Here is a 6,000-nt window from a genome sequence, read left to right as displayed (position 1 = left end):
TTTATTGAACAAGTGGTCAGGAGAGGCCACTTTCTAAGCCCTGTGCTATCTGGTTGTTAATTACCGCACTGCAATGTGTTAATGAAGAAGAACACCCACCTCTTTTGACAGGTAATTGATAAGAGATCAGGAGGCCCAATGACTGAGGAGGAACGGGAAATGGCTTCTTTGATTGCCCCAAAGATCACAACTAGCAAGGAGCTCACATGGCTCCTGGGGAAGCACAGTCACAGGGAGAAGAGAAAAGGATGATCTAAACAATTTGAGCACCAGGTCTTTTTGATTTTTGAGTCTCTGAGTGCCCTCAGGAAAATCAGATTTGCAGGATCTCATTAAATGTCTTCCAAGTCTGAACTATTATCTCAGGACATAGACTGTGGGGTTTTCTTCCTGATGGTTAAGTAACCACGAAGGAAAGCTGCTCCTGCCAGAATTTGCCATAGTGGGAATTCGAAAAGATATTTGTTTGATGGGTTCAACTCTTTTCTTTCGGCTTGTAGCAGCTCTTAGCTTTTACAATTATCTGGTAACTCAATTTGGGTTCTCATATTGAGAATGGTTTGTGGGTTTACTGTGCTTGGTGCTGCTGAACAAAACTGTTTTGAACCAAAAAGATGTGATTTTTGTGAGAAATTCTGGAGAAAAAGCAAGAAGAAAGTAAACATGGATGGATTTTTTTTTTTTTAGTTTCAAAATGAAATAAAATTTTCTTCAAAAATTAGGAAAACAAGCAAGCTGAATGGAAAAAACAGAAACAATCAGCAGACCCTACGTGTATATTCTCAGAAGCTTATCAAAAGCAATATGTTTCCATGTAACATTTTGCTTTTAGTGAATCAGCATTTTCTGATGAAAATACATTTTATTGCAAAATGTCTGCTCCATTGGCACATAATCCTGCACATGTCATAAGAAATGAAAAGGGCTGAGGGTGAATGGGAACAGGGACCTCCAGATCTGGATCTACTGCTTGAACTGAAAGGCTCCTAAATGAACTGCTATTATAGACTCCTGTGCGTGTTCGAACCCTCAGAGGGAGATATTAATTAAATGCATGTAACATGTTTCTTTTCCTGACTGATAAAATGTCAGGCTTTGAATTAGCTTGACGATGACAATGCTTATGATTCAGAAATGGAAATTTGCTTTTCATTATTAAGAAAACCACTGTACTCCAACACTCACTTGAAAGAATCTATTTCTACCAACACGTCTGCTGTTAAATTCCCATGCTAGAATATTTGTTAGAAATTAACATTAAAATGGAGACTACACATAATCAAAAAAAGTCTAATTTTTTCTCTACTTGTACATTTCCAATATATTTATCTCTATAAAATCCAAGTAGTAGATAATAGTGAATTTTGTATGACATCATATGCATTTCAAACAAATCACAGTTTCATCACCATAGGATTATCTTTTCCTAACAAATCAGGGACTAAAAGGCCATGCTGAAAATAGAAATTTGAAGAAGTAATAGTACAGTGAATAAGAGAAACAAATCACTTCATACTGTGACTTTATTTTTTCTTTAAAATGTTCTTCTCTTTTTCTCATCAAGCTTGCTCCTGCACATAAATTGTTCTTTGAAGACCTATTTTCTCTAGTACTGGCTAAAATAAGCAGAACAGTTACAGTCAACAATATTCTGCCCACTTTGCCAGAGCCTTCATAATTTATGTCTAACCTGGATAGGAAAAGCCCTTATAAATTTCAACAAATGTCTCATTAATTAACACCCCATCTCCCTAAGCCACAGAGCAGCTGGTGAAAGGAATTGTGTAGGTTGATTCTGTAGATATAAACTAGGTCAACAAGAGGGATCCATACTCACTATTGCAAGCTGATATTTCTCTGGAGGGTATTAATAGTTTCTCAGATCTTTCAGCTTAGGCTCATAACTATACAAAGTCAACAGTATAAAGCTGCTCAGCCTATGTACTTAAATTAAAGAAAAATAAAATGAAAAAACCCACAATGCATTACAAGGTTTCTTTGCAATTTGATGCAATGGGTCAAATCCTGAAATCCTTCTTTAGGCCTATAGCCAAGACAATGGGAAGCTTTCTATTGATTTAAATGAACTTTGTATTTCAAATTTTTTCTGGTTAGTACTTGATCATGCAAACTCTTTACTGATTACCCTATATATTCATGGAGAGTCTGAAGTCCTTAGTAAGGCAACTCTTTCTTCTTGCCTGCATGATAAATTATCCTGAGAGCATTGTTCTCTCCTCATTTCTAAATACTCCTTTAGCCTATTCAGCATGCTAATTTTAGGGCAATTTATTTTTTCTATAACTGTGCATAACTGTAATAAAATTAAATTAAAAATATAAGGCTGGACAGCAAGGAATTAATATTACAGGTCTATCTAATGCAAGAGCCGAATACGAGGTGGAAAAACGAGAGGAAGAAAATGCCTGGGAAGCATTTCCCTTGCTATGGATGTCTTGCATATGAAAACCTTGTCTGAAGTCATCTGAGGAGGCAGACAGGCAATTTTCACCTATTCTTAGTGTTAGTATATACTATATCATGATGGGATGCAGGGAAAGGAGAGGAGAATGCAGTGGCTCGCAGGGAAAGATTAGCATACAAAATTTAAGCAGGATCTGATAGCAGGAGGAGGGAGTCCATGGGCAGGCAGAGCAGAGGAAGACTTTTCCACACGGGCAGACTCATTTCAAAAAGGTGCAGAGCCAGGAGTGCAAGACCAAAATAAATGATAGCAAGAGGGTGAGCATTTATCAGAAAAGAGGCAGAGCAAGTAGGGGATACAGTGGGATGTGCAAACAGCAAAGCAGTCAGGAGTGAAGCCATAAAGCCTCTCGGAGGAGATAATCCTGCCTCTAGTGAAGTCAATGGGAGTTTTGCCATTGACTTCAACAGGGTCAGGATTTCACCCAGGGAGTGTTAATATGATGTGGAAAGAGATAGGAAGACTGGGGAGATACTCAAGAGAGACAGCAACATGGTCATAGCATATAACATTAGCATATTAATGGCTATGGCTGTTTTATTTTACAGCTCTGTATGAAGCATAGAGACTATAGGAACTTTAAGAATACTAATATGTCCCTCATTATTAACTAATGCAATGTCAGGAATCCTCCAAATACAGATTCCCCTGCCCACCCCTATCTCCCCCTGCAATATCTCATGAGGGAGCTGGAGTCAGACTAATTTTGGTATTAAAAAAAAAATCCAGAACAAACATCATTGTGTCCAGTAAGCCGAATGTATTGATTGAATCCAAGCTGACCACAAAATTTAATTGCAGGTCCTGAATTATTTGAGGTTAGGAAAAGTTACATTATAGTTTCTGAGTTAAGTTAAATAGATCAAGACTTTTTATCTTGTAAGAGAACAACCTAGAAGAGGGATAAGGAGGTCAGAGATAGGTCTTTAACATACTGACTGGCCTGGAAATGGCAAATAGATAATGAATGTTCACTGTCTCTAGTAGTGCAAGATTTAAAAGTCATCAAAGGAAACTAGCACAGGGTATATTCAAAATGAACAAGACTTCTGTCTTTGTAGCACAAAGGCAACTTGCAAATTCCTTGCAAAAAGATTTAGGGGAGCTTGTATAGCTTCAAAAAAAATCTATGGATAAATTCATGGAAGAAAACCACATTGAGAGTTATTCAATGCATAGAGAGCTTTTGTTTAAGGAGTTTCTGGGCCATGGGGATTTTTTTTCTGAAAAACAGCACAGAAGTTTAGAAAAATACGTTTGCATTGTTCCCAGGATATCTGCTTATATCCAAATCCAGAGAGCCCACATGTTTATACAACTCTTAGGTCCAACATGGTGCAGCAATTCTCTCTTCTAAGGCAAGAGAGGCAGATTTATTTACATAAAGTCTACATTTCTATTTTTTTCCATTTTTTTATTCAAATATTCTGGGAGTACCAGGTAAGGGATAAAACTGTCTGCAGGAAAAGGTTGGGTTTGTCAGAATAACTCCACTGGGCAGCTCTGGAAGGTTTAGCTCTGCCACTGCTCACTGAAAGGAGACAAGGATGCCAAGAAATCAGCAGCTTTGTTGGCTGGGATTTTGCCTTCTACTGGAAATTCACTTAGGAGCTAATCCAAAGCCAACTAAGTCAATGAAAAACTCCCATTAATTTTAATGGGTTTGGGATCAGGCCCTTAAATCATATGTAGGCAGCTAAATCTGCCAGTCCTTTAAAGCTGCATAAATTTACCTGCTATTCCCCAAAGCACAAATGCATCCCTCCAACACCTGTCTGACAGAACTATTGCATATAATAAGAAAACCTTCCAGAATCACAAGTAAGCTGTGAACACCAGCCTGCCACCAATCTCTTCTGATGCTGAGGTAGTTAGTACCTGGAGCTGCTAAAAAACCACAATCAGGGATGGGGCTGAGATGTGAAATACAAGTATTCCATCTGCTTTAGCTGAGCAGCTCACAAAACATTAGCCAACTGCTAAGTTGCTGCTTTTCTACAAACTGAGTCATCCTCATCACACATTACACTGGGTTTTAAATGATTGACAGGAAAAAAAGCTAAGAGAAGCAGCTATTTCTTTACATTTAGCTGGTTTGTCAGGGCATTTGAAAACTTCTGGATTAAGGTGAAAATGCTTAAGGATTAAGTGGGGAGTGAAGGGAAAGGGAATGAAAACATTTTAGTGCTGTGAATTTAGAAGTCAAGCAGACACGCTCAGGAGAGCTAGCAAGACCTTTACCAATATGCTGTATCTAATCAACAATATCATTTAGAGTTTTCCACTTTATGGAGGAGAGAAAAAAAGTAATGTTTGAAGGTTTCTCTAGCCAGCGCTCTATCTCATCAGGGCCTTAATATACTCAGCGTGTGTTTTGGAAAATGAGATTTTGCAAAAATCAGGGTCACCCCTTGCACCCAGGCAAGAGGTATTAAAAGATATTCATCTTTACAAAGAGTGTCCTGAAATGATGGAAATAAATATAAGTCTCAAGAACTTTTGAGAGAGTTACCAGAGTCTCGATCACACCAGACAGTTGTGAATCATAACAAGAGATGTCTGGGAATGTATTATTGAAATGAAAGTGCTGATATTGATAATATTCACATTTAAAGGGCTACTGTGAATTGTTTTAATGTTCCTTATCACATGAATAACAGACAAAAAGGAGGTACCCTTCTGTACTCTTAATTTCTTTGCACTGTGGTAGGCAAAAGGTGGCTTGAGGGGGTCAGGAAATAATGATTTGATTCCTTGGCCTATTGCATGTCTCTGGTAATGCTTTGAGTACTTGGTTTTCTGTGTTTATTTCCCCATATAATATTTTTTGGGCAGAAAATTTTAAAAAGAGAGAAGAAAAATCACATATGATCAATTTTACAGAGAATACTGCATAGTTCTATCACATATCAGGAGATTAAAACATCTTCCACTAGCCATGGAAGCTTGGTTTGGAGGACTATAGGAAAAATTAGGGAAGTTTTTCAAATGCTTGAAGTTTAAAGACCCCAGAGAGGAAAAAGGCAAGTAGGAAGAACAAGAAGATTTAACCTTATCACTTGTAGGAAGCTGTTTCTTTTGTAGAGACCCCCAGAGCTGGGGAAAAAAAAAAAAAAAGGAAATAGTGAATCATTAATTCTCAGCTCAGTTGTTTTCTTTCATGTTTGCTATTCAGAGTAAGTATTTTATGCCCATTCTGGGACTGGAAACATTTATATACACAGTAGCAGCAGCATCAGCATCATAATAACTGAATAATTTATATTTTTAAAAAAAGGTATTGTTGCATTTGCTCATGTAATGCTCCACAGCAAATCTCTGCCTAGAAAATGTCCCAATGTTTAGGGGAAAAAAGTATACTTAGCTAAAGACAATCACCACCTATAAATAAAAATCTGAGGTAATTTCAGCTTATTGGTAAAGATTGATTCATGTAACACACAAAAGTAGCAGTTATGATTCAGGCCTCTCCATCACAGCTCTGATTATTTCTGAATTTTCTTCCTGGGGCAATA

This window comes from Melospiza melodia, chromosome 15, assembly GCF_035770615.1.
Source record: "Melospiza melodia melodia isolate bMelMel2 chromosome 15, bMelMel2.pri, whole genome shotgun sequence".
Taxonomy (NCBI): domain Eukaryota; kingdom Metazoa; phylum Chordata; class Aves; order Passeriformes; family Passerellidae; genus Melospiza; species Melospiza melodia.
Note: the sequence above shows the minus strand (reverse complement) of the source record.